The 11,886-nt window shown below is 47.3% G+C and overlaps 1 pseudogene; it reads left to right on the top strand.

Moving 5' to 3' along the window:
• Positions 1–2,831: 2,831 nt before the first annotated feature.
• LOC141074994 (cytosol aminopeptidase-like) overlaps positions 2,832–11,886 on the top strand; it is a 43,877-nt pseudogene continuing 34,822 nt past the window's right edge.

Here is an 11,886-nt window from a genome sequence, read left to right as displayed (position 1 = left end):
GCTACCAAATCTTCGGGACTTCCACCACCCCTAGTTGTGGTTTTCGGCTCCGAGCGGCGTCCCCCCAGCCCGGAGCCCTTTAGTTTAATGGCCGCCGGGGTGGGTATCTCCCACGCCGCGGACACTCTCGGGCGAAGTGGCCTGGTTCTCCACACTCATAACACCGGGCCGGTAGAGATTGACCACCTCGCGGAGAGCGTGACCCCCAGGGACCGGGATTAGCACTGGGTCGTCCAGTCTCCGGTTCGGTTCTTCTCTTTACTTCAGCCAACTCGCTCTTTATATTTTTCAATTCACGCTTCATCTCCTCCACCCATTGAGGTTCCTCAACTGTGTTCGAGGAGGCCTCCACACCTCGGACCTTCCCCACGGGGACCGCCATCCCCTGCTCTTGCTCCTGAACCCGTGCCTGACTTCCCACTTCTGAAAAGTCGATTTGGGGATTCATTCTGATCCGTTCCCTTAAAGCCTGCTTTATCAGTGGATCTCGCAGTCCAGTCACCAGTAGGTCACGTAGGGTTATGTCAACAGGTCCTACCCCTACCCCATCTTTTCTTTCAATAGCCGTATGCAACTCTTGGAGTACATTCATATACTGAGTAATCGTCTCCCCCTCTGCCTGCATCCGGCTAAACAGTCGGGTCCTTAACTCTCCCACATTAGTGGGATCCCCGTGGGTCTGTTCCACTATCTGCAACACCTTTTCAAAAGTGTTGCGGTGCCCCGGGGGTTTCAACATCACTGACCTCCGCACCTCCCCGTCTAGGGCCATGAGTGCCACTTCAGCTTCCAGGTCAGGGGTCATTGGGTGCATCCGAAAAAGCCCCCTCATCCGCTCTGTCCAGCTCCATAGCATAGTATTTGAGCCAGAGAGTCTAGGCAGGTTGTTCAACATGGCCCCCAATGAGATGCTGGTACGGGGACCCTCATTATTTACAGAGCTTACAGCTCCCCCATGTTCGGGGCTACCACTGTCCGCGCTCGGAGACTGCATCCTGCCGACTACGCCAAGTGTAGGGTTCGAGCAGGCTCACAGGATGCAGTGACGAGACACGAGACTGAATGTGGGGTGAAATAAACTTTTATAAGTTTTAAAGCCGCAAGGGCTAAAACTGCTTAAATCAGACAAAAGGGGAAACACTTATTTGTCCTCGCAGGGACTCGTAAAACAACATTAAAAAAACAAAAAGGGTCCTTATTTTCTCTATAATACACTTAGCCTTCCGGGCGTCGCTCGAGTTCACGACCACTCAGGGGTTGCAGATGTGGCTGCCTTGTAGTCCACGACTTCCCGGAAGGACTTGTGCTTGTCCAGCCCCGAAGAGACCAGAACGATGGGGCGCAGCAGGCCCTTAAGAAACTGGACGGTGGGGCGCAACGGGCCCTGTAGTAACCGGAACGATGGGGCACAACAGGCCCTGAAGAAACCGGAACGATGGGGCACAACAGGCCCTGAAGAAACTGGGCGGTGGGGCGCAACGGGCCCTGAAGAAATGGGGTCGGTGGGGCACAACGGGCCCTGAAGAAGCTGGCACGGTGGGGCACAACAGGCCCTGAAGAAATGGGGTCGGTGGGGCACAACGGGCCCTGAAGAAGCTGGCACGGTGGGGCACAACAGGCCCTGAAGAAGTGGGGTCGGTGGGGCACAACGGGCCCTGAAGAAACTGTTCAGGGGGTCAATCTCCCAGGCGTCCGTTTAGAGGCGCTCGTTCCCCAGCCAGGTCATGACGCAGTTTCAAAAAAGACATAAACGTTAACAAATTCTGCTCAGTGTCCCCTCAGTAACCGGGACGGGCTCTGCGGCCGCCTATAGCGAGGTGACGTCCCCTGAGGTCGGTAATGACGGGGCCGCGGCTGTGGGAGAAGACAGGGGGGCAGTGTCCTGGCCACTGTACCGGATTGCTGTGTCGTCGCAGCGGTCGCCTGAGATCCCGGTCCTGTCACACCACGGAGGGAATCAGCGGCCGTCACTTTATCTGAATCTTTGCGGGGGGAAACTCCCGGGGAGAGTCTCTTACGCGTCAACCTTCGGTAAGTCTCAAATTTCCCTTTTTCAATCTCCTGCCTGTCTCTCTTTTCCACACCGTCAGTTGCCACAGTCCTCTCTCTGCCGCACGGCTTCCTCTCTCCTGTCAGGCTCTCTGCCAACTGCCACCTCAGCGCATCCCCTGTTCCTTTTACCCTCGCCCCGCCCCCTGTTGCCCTGACAACTTCAGTCGCATGTCTCCCTTTGTAATCCCCCTGATGTGGTTTCTTCAACAACCCTGATGGCGGTCCCCCTGGTTCTAGCCCAATCACTGTATGGGGGTCCTCCTCCCCACACATATCATGAAATCTAAATTCTGATGGAGCTTTTTAAGGACGTCAAAAACAACAAATTTTTCAAGTGGAACCGCTTCAGGAAAAACTCCTTTTTTGGGGAGGTTTTTATTATCCAGTATAGTGTGTGTATATATATATATTATAATATGAAATGTTTTTTTTCAGCTGTTTTACTTGATGTGTAAAATTCGGAGTGGATTCCAGAAGATATTCGCCTCAGAGAGGTGACATGTAGCCGAAGAGGAAGAAAATGCTCAAAAACAAGATTTGAACAGCAGGGTGGCTTAACATTGATGGGTAAGCTCTGACCCAGTACAGTGATGGAGAGCGGTCTGCTTTTATTGTTTTTTATTCTTCACATATGAGAAAGGAAACAGACGTGAGACTGAGACCTCAGAACAGTTTGTAGATCTTCTTAGAGCCTTGCAGTATGATGTACCGCCACAAGGTGGCACCCATGAGCTGTGATAGGTTTCTGCTGCCTGTGGCTGACGTCAATGCAGGGAGGCCGGGCGTCGTGGCTCCGTGTGATGACGTCATCATCCTGGGTCTCTGTGCACATGTGCGGGGCACCAGCTGAGCCTCAGTGACAGCTACTGCCACTCCAGAGCGGAGATCATGCTGCAGCCCCTCAGAGCGGCGCTCCACAGCAGTGTGCACAAAAGCTGCTGCAGAGCGTTCTCCGTGTCTGCACGTTCCTACAACTCTGGGCGCAAGGTAAAACCCCGCTATAACGCGAGCCGCCCTCATCTCGCCCCTTGCTATCGGTTCCTTTAACCTGTTCACGTCTGCACACATCTGTGTCATGCCCTGGCTGTATCTGTGCTGTTCCTCTGTGCAGTATACGGTGGAGGATGGCGCTGCGGCTGGCGTATTAGGGCGCTCCGACCGCCGGCAGCTTTTTTTTTTGCCCTCTTGATCTGACTGATCAAACTCAACCGTGGGTCTGTTATAAAAACACGAAAAACCTCTCAGCTGCCCCCCGACCATAGGTAATAATGGCAACAGAATTTATTTCCCATGGCTCATAAATGGCTGAGAATTGGATCCAATACACTGGTTACATTTTTGGCTCCCCGGATTTGCTGCTAGCGCCATGTTCTGAAGCCGTGTGCATGACCCACCGCACCTTCCACCATTTGTTACCTCTGTGATATAGATGTTTCCTTTCCCTCCCAGAAGCCGTGGTGGTGGGGGAGCATGAAGAAGCCTCGGAGTGGTATGGGGGCCATTATGGCGCCATATTACACATCGCGGAGCCGTACTGCGGCCTCAGCTATTTCCATCTTTCTGCTTTAGGGCCTTGTTCTCGGTGTATATGATAAGAATAAGGAGGATGAAAGTCTCCCCCTGAGCCGGGCCGCAGACAGGTTCGACAATGCTGTTTCAGGAAAACTGCGACTTCAGCTGACAAGGTAGAAATCCAATGTTATCCGTGTATAACGCAGACTGTTCCCACCCCATCGCCCCCATAGTAATCCATGGTCTTCCTTTACAGGTCCGGGCCTGCACTGAAGAAGGGGAAGACGCGAGTGTTTTATGGTTTGCATGAGGCACGTTCTCATTATTACTATGTGATGTGTAATTATCTGGTAATATAGCGGGAAAGATGAATGAGTATTATGAGGGTCCCGCTGTTTTGTGTATAAAGCCTTTATGCAGCCCTATGTGTCGCCATGGCTACACCCTGTCCTATAGTTGTGTATTACCCCTGTCCATCTGCTGCCATTTTTTGTATATAGGTCAGGGGAAGGACGGGGTGTAGACAGCACTTATATGTGGGTTTACATTCTGCCGTATCATTACTATGTCAGGGTTGAGCAGGGTGGATTTGATTTAAATCTAACTGATTTAAATCACGATTTAAATCACTAGTCAGTAAGGCTTGATTTAAATCAGTGATTTAAATCAAAGTTTCTACCTAAACTAGTTCTTGCTACTTTAACATGCAAGTAGATGAAGATTTTTAGAATCACTTTTTATATTACTTTTTTCTCCCCAGTTTAATGGGTTAATCATTCATATTTGGACACCACTGTTCTGTTGTACTTAGGAAGGAGAAAAATAATCCTGACCTTAATAACAATTTAAATAGATTTATTCAACTGAAACAATAACAACATTACAGCATAAGTTATTTGCTTACACAAACATCCATGTTTGTTAACTAATTTGGCTAAACAAAATATATATATATTTTAAGAAACTTAGACTGTCAGCCCAGCCGACACATGAAAAACTTAAATACTACTGTCCCTGCTGTCCTCTGTAGCTCACTTGTCGTCATCTTCATCATCATCTTCTTCTTTGTTCCTATTCATAATCTGGAAAAGAAAAACAAGCTTTCCTGCTTTATTGGGTCCCAACTGATTTCTCAATTTAGAATGAATGAGTCCAAAGGAAGAGAATATTCTTTCAACGCCTGCAGAAGAAGCTACTGCTGTTAAAAGTGAAATCATTACTTGAACAGTCTCTAAATCCAAGCGCTTAAGTGACTTCCACCAGTTTACTGGTGTGACCTTCCTTAAAATATCTTCAGCAAACATATATTTCTTGAATGGTTCCCCCTTAGCTCTGAAGTTTATTATAGTTGGCATTAAAGATGGATGATTGCTGGATACCCATGTCATAGCTAACTCCTCTTCCTCAGCACTTAGGTTTTGACCCTGATATTGGATATTGACAATATTTGCCAAAAAATGAGCTGGAGTCAGTGCTTGTCCCATTCGTTTGTTTACTGCTTGTAATTTAATTCTGTCCATGTGTAGTTCTGTTTTTAAGTGTTCACTCAGTTCCTTCCAAATTTCAACAGCATCCGCAATAAAACAGCTATTTTTCTGTATTTTGTTTAAAGCTTGAGAGATGGGTTTCAGGAAGCTCAGCATATGTTCAACATTTCTCTTAAGCCCAATGTTGAGGATTTTGGCCGTGACAGTGCCATCTATTTTATCTCGATTTTCTTCACAAAGTGTCATCAGAATAGGCCAGTTTTTGATATACTGCTCAAAACAGTCCACCACAGAGTTCCATCTAACATCTTGTGGGAGCGTTAGCTTGGTTCCACCCATCCTTTTCAGAGCTGCTGCAGCAAAATGATTATTACGGAAGTATTTAGCAATTTCAACAACATTAGCCTTTATTTCTGGAACACTTAAGTCTTTGGCTAAGAGGTGCAGCAAATGAGCACTGCAACCATATGTTATTAGCAGCTTTGTATTCCCTCCCTGCTCTTCTAAATCTCTTCTCATCTTGGATACGTTTGCAGCATTGTCAGTGACCAAACTGCGTACTAGACATTTGAATTTTTGTTCACATGTCGTTATAGCTTTTACTGCCACTTCTTGTAAGTATTCTGCTGTGGGTGCATTTCCTGACTTATCAGTTGTTTGTGCAAGGAAGACTTTACCTTCTTCTGTTGTTATACAAGCACATACAATAGGATCATTGTGGACATTACTCCACCCATCAATACTTAGGTTAACAATTTTACCCTCCAGAGCTGTTGCACATTGCTCCATTTCTCTGTCATGCACTTGATCCAGCAGTTTCCCTGCAACATCAGCTCTGCTGGGTGGACTGTATCCTGGTCTCAGTGACTGAACCATATTAATGAAATGTGGGTTCTCAGTCAGACGGAAAGAAGAGTTTGTTGCATAAATAAACTGGGCAATTTTTTTATCAATCAACTCTTTTTCTAATCTGCTAGTTCTTATCACAAACCTATCTATGGTGGTTCCAGGAGGTAAAGGTTTTGTCTTCCTTTTGGGTGATGGTGATATGTGGCTGTGGGTGTCTGATGATGATGCTGCTAATGAAGCACTATCCTGGATGGATAACTCTGAAACTGTAGAACAGGATGATGGTGATCTTGGAGGTGGATAGTTTCCAGAATCCATGAATTCCCCTAAACAAAAAAAGTCAATGCTGTTATTTTATTGTTTATACAATTTCTGCTTATTGTACACAACACATCACTGCCCCTGCCCCAAAAGGAATATTTGTTTTTCTTCATAACTGTACCAAATGACAGTAACATGCAGTAATAATAAGAAATGTAATTTTTCTCACACATGACAGTTCAGTCTTTAGAAATAGGATTCAATAAAAATGTTTACCAACCTGAAGATCCTGCCTGTTCAGAAGTGTTTCTTTGGTCATCTTCATCACCGCACTTCTCATGATGTTGCCTCATTCGCGCCACCAGGCCTTGCATCTCTTTGTTGCATCGTTTGCATTTTGCACGCATGCCTGCCTTACCGATAGGCGAAGGAGCTTCATTAAAATATTCCCAAACTGGGTCTCTTTTACGGCCTGCTGCCATTATAAGGAAAGAATGTAATAAACCTCAGATCGTACACACAAACAGATCCAGACTTGTCTGTCTGTGGCTATGCTGCAGTATTGTGCTCAAAGTTTCACTTTCATTTTCTTGTCTGCTTGCCCTTCCTCCTCCTCACACTTAGATTCACATTCTTCTTGTGTTGTGCAGATCTATTCCACTCCAAACAATCAGAAACATATTGTCTAACTTCTTGGACTTGGCACTGAAGGGGTTGATTCTGTATTCATAGGTTTGTAGAACAATAGGATTAAGGTCTTTTTCTCAACTCTGTTCATGTTGTAACATTTTTGCCGTGAAGAAGAGGCTGGGACCTCTGCGGAGTCAAATTCAGTTTTGAGAACTGCGTAAGTAAAGTGAGCGTCTGTGATAATATAGGAGAGAAACTGCCCACTAATCCTACAGAAACCTCTGGAAGAGCATGGCATTGTGAATGTTACACATATACAGCCTTTATTCTACTGAGTTAAACAATTCAGCTTTATCTCATGATGGAAGAACCTTTGGATGGTAAAATATTTTCCTCAAAAAGCAGTTTATTGAAAAAAATCCGATTTAAATAAAAAAAAAATCCGATTTTTTTGATTTTTTTTTTTTTTTAAAAACATTGATTTTTATCCACCCTGGGGTTGAGTAACTTATCCCAAGCGGTGACATGAGACTGGCTGAGTAGGGCCGAACCAATAGACTAAAACTAATTCTGTTCAATGTTAATATATTTTTGTTAATTTTATCATTTAATATTGAGCAGAATTAAGTATGTCTGGCTGTTACTGCTATTACATGTTAGGATTGGGATTACTGTAAGGTTTACGCTTATCAGTAACCACTAATCAAAACCATATACATCACTGTTTTCTATAATCATACATATCCGATTCAGCTTTTGTGCCATGATCAATAGCAACCCCCCGACGCTCAGTATGATGTGCCCCTCGCCACCATGCCCAACGCTCAGTATGATGTGCCCCTCGCCACCATGCCCGACGCTCAGTATGATGTGCCCCTCGCCACCATGCCCGACGCTCAGTATGATGTGCCCCTCGCCACCATGCCCGACGCTCAGTATGATGTGCCCCTCGCCACCATGCCCGACGCTCAGTATGATGTGCCCCTCGCAACCATGCCCGACGCTCAGTATGATGTGCCCCTCGCCACCATGCCCGACGCTCAGTATGATGTGCCCCTCGCCACCATGCCCGACGCTCAGTATGATGTGCCCCTCGCCACCATGCCCGACGCTCAGTATGATGTGCCCCTCGCCACCATGCCCGACGCTCAGTATGATGTGCCCCTCGCCACCATGCCCGACGCTCAGTATGATGTGCCCCTCGCCACCATGCCCGACGCTCAGTATGATGTGCCCCTCGCCACCATGCCCGACGCTCAGTATGATGTGCCCCTCGCCACGACGCTCAGTATGATGTGCCCCTCGCCACGACGCTCAGTATGATGTGCCCCTCGCCACGACGCTCAGTATGATGTGCCCCTCGCCACGACGCTCAGTATGATGTGCCCCTCGCCACGACGCTCAGTATGATGTGCCCCTCGCCACGACGCTCAGTATGATGTGCCCCTCGCCACGACGCTCAGTATGATGTGCCCCTCGCCACGACGCTCAGTATGATGTGCCCCTCACCAACACGCTCAGTATGATGTGCCCCTCGCCACCATGCCCCTCTCCAACACGCACAGTATGATGTGCCCCTCACAGCTCTCCCCGACGCAGAGCATATGGGACCCCACAGCCCTTCCCCCCCACAAGCAGTTTGATGGCCTCACACAGCATGATGGAGCCCTCCCTCCCACAGCATGGGGGATCCCACAAACCTTTTCAACACACAGCGAGAGGGACCCTAAAGCACTGTCCTCCAAACACCGTGTGATGGCTTCCTCATAGTACAGCATGATGGATCCCCCAACCCTCCCCCACACAAAGTATGATGCCTCCCAGACTTCCCTCACTCACAAGTGAATGACTACTCCCCTCGCCTTGTTTCTCCGATGTGCTTTGCTGTAAGTACTGAGGCTCAGTAACAGACATCTAGTAATGTCATCTTGCCCGCTGCGCTGTCTCATTCTGACTGGTGGAGGAGGGAGCTGACTCTTGCCTGTTCGACCGTTGTGTTCAGCAGTATCTACACTCTGAGGATGCAGATAGTGTTATACTGTACTTGTGATGCTATGCCATACCAGGCCCCTCACCCTGCCACCCCCAACTCCTGGGCGGTACTCCGCTGATTCCATGCCTTTGGCTGTTCCAGTCCACACGAAACCGCCAAAGGGCTGCATGTGACCCACAGGCCGGCCACAGTTTGTCCTAAGTGAATGTACACTATGGCGGTGTCCTGACCACATTTTATCTCGGCATTTGATGGGTCTGACCTATTTCTACGTACAATTGTACCCATGAGCTGTGAACAGAATTTCACCCCGTCATTAACAGGTCTCTTTCAATGGCAGGATTTCCCCAGTGTGGTGACGGTGGGGTTGGGGAAGCAGTCACCAGGTGTCCACCAGCAGGAGCTCTGGAATGAAAGCAAGGAGAACATTAGGGCTGCGGTATCAGGTAACTTAGTGTGACCGGTCGTGGCTGTGGTTACCGCTGACCTTTGTATTTTTGGCAGTGATTCTCTTAACACTTCAGTAGTGAACTAAAAGGAAAATGTACATCAGCTTATTAGTTAAGGGGAATGGCTAGACTTAGTCTTGTCACATTCTTGACACGTTTTTTTTTTTTTGGAAGTGCATTGAGCAGCAAGGTGGTGTGCTGGTAAAAGGGGGGAGAAAAAAAAAAAAAAAAATCTTTTAAATCTTCTGCCTGAGCGAGTGTGAACGAGCAGAGTGTGACCTGAGCGTATGTGCGAACTGTGGTATGTGTGTGACTTGAGATTCAGTGAAGAGGTGTTTGGAAAACCTATAACAAATACCTGTGTGAGTTGCTGAATTGTAGGTTGCTGAGTGCTTTCTACCTGTCCAATTTTTGGGGGGCTTGGGGGCTTGTTTAACCTATTTTTTTTTTTCTCTCTCTAATCTTTAATCTCTTATTTTACTATCTGTGTTTTTAAGGGTTAACTATATTGAATTTAAATCTTGATGTGTAACTATATTCACAAGGGGTTAATTAAGGGTGGGAGTTCATACAGTAAGGGTTTATAAGGGGCAGCTGGTTGGGGCTTAACTCCTTTTGGAAGTGCATTGAGCAGCAAGGTGGTGTTCTGGTAAAAGGGGGGAAAAAAAAAAAATTCTTTTAAATCTTCTGCCTGAGCGAGTGTGAACGAGCTGAGTGTGACATGAGCGTAAGTGCGAACTGTGGTAAGTGTGTGACTTGAGATTCAGTGACTTTGGATTCAGGGAGTTTCCAAGGGAGGTATTACTGAATTGCTGTTATATTTTATTAATACTTTTTATTTATTTTTGCTTATCGTATTGTCTTTTGCAATCCCCATTAGGATGTGCTCCACTATTGCCAATGCCATCCAGTGCACGTCTTGCCGCATGTATGAAATCCTTGAACAGCCGGTCGAGGGTGCATACTGCTGTGCGAGATGTGAGCACGTTGTGCATTTGGAAGCCCAGATTCTGGATCTAAATGTGCAGCTGGCAACACTGAGATCCATAGACAATCTGGAAAGGAGTCTTCTGCTCACTGAGCAGACGCTCAATGGGATAGATGAGGGGGGATGCTAGGTTGGAGCTGCAGGACAATGAAGCAGCTAGCTGGGTGACAGTTAGAAGGCGGGGTAGAGGGAAGAGCACCAGGGAGGCTAGTCCTGATCTGGCACACTCCAATAAGTTTGCTAAGTTGGCAGATGAGGGGAGTGTTAGTGCAGGAGTAGCACTGCTGCAGCAAGGCATGTCCTCTGAAAGCCGGAGGAGTGTCTGCTCCAGTAAGGGGGGAAATAGGAGAGCAGGGCAGGCCAGACAGGTTCTGGTAGTGGGAGACTCAATTATTAGGGGAACAGATAGGGCAATCTGTCACAAAGACAGGGATCGTCGAACGGTGTGCTGCCTACCTGGCGATCGAGTCCGACACATCGCTGATCGGGTTGACAGATTACTGGGAGGGGCTGGTGAGGATCCAGCGGTCATGGTGCACATTGGCACAAATGACAAAGTTAGAGGTAGGTGGAAGGTCCTTAAAGATGATTTCAGGGAATTAGGCTGTAAGCTTAAAGCAAGGACCTCCAAGGTGGTATTTTCGGAAATACTTCCTGTACCACGTGCCACACCAGAGAGGCAACGGGAGATTAGGGAGGTTAATAAGTGGCTCAGGAATTGGTGTAGGAAGGAGGGGTTTGGGTTCCTGCAGAACTGGGCCGACTTCTCCGTTGGCTACAGGTTCTATGCTAGGGACGGGCTGCACCTCAATGGGGAGGGTGCAGCTGTGCTGGGGGAGAAAATGGCTAGAAGGTTGGAGGAGTGTTTAAACTAGGGACGGGGGGGAGGGTATTCCTTTTATAGGAGGGGAAGACAGTGCAGATAGAGACCTGGGCACAAATAATGAAGGTGGGGGTGGCATGGGGGGTGGGGTTAGAACAGTTAATAATTTAAGAAAGAATAGAGGTACAGAGAGATACATAAAGTGCATGTATACTAATGCCAGAAGACTCGCCAACAAGATGGAGGAATTGGAGTTAATGTTGTTGGAGCATAATTATGACATGGTGGGGATATCTGAGACATGGCTGGACGAGAGCCATGACTGGGCGGTTAATGTACAGGGCTATAGTCTGTTCAGAAATGACCGTACTAATAAACGAGGGGGAGGCGTGTGTTTATATGTAAAATCATCCTTAAAACCCATCCTGCGTGATAATATATATGAATCTAATGAAAATGTAGAGTCCCTGTGGGTAGAGATAAGGGGAGGGGGGAAAAATAATAAATTACTGATAGGGGTTTGTTATAAGTCTCCAAAAATAATGGAAGCAACAGAGAATATCCTCATAAAGCAAATAGATGAAGCTGCGACTCAAGGAGAAGTCATTATTATGGGGGACTTCAACTACCCTGAAATACATTGGGGAACCGAAACCTGCAGTTCCGGCAAAGGTAATAGGTTTCTGACAACTATGAGAGACAATTACCTTTCACAGCTGGTTCAGGACCCAACAAGAGGGGGGGCACTGCTAGACCTAATATTATCCAACAGGCCAGACCGCATATCAAATGTAAGGGTTGGGGGTCACTTGGGTAATAGTGATCACAAATTAATAAGTTTT

Source organism: Dendrobates tinctorius, unplaced genomic scaffold, assembly GCF_039654945.1.
Source record: "Dendrobates tinctorius isolate UK_male_01 unplaced genomic scaffold, ASM3965494v1 ptg000347l, whole genome shotgun sequence".
Taxonomy (NCBI): domain Eukaryota; kingdom Metazoa; phylum Chordata; class Amphibia; order Anura; family Dendrobatidae; genus Dendrobates; species Dendrobates tinctorius.
This window is presented reverse-complemented; position numbering and strand designations above follow the sequence as displayed.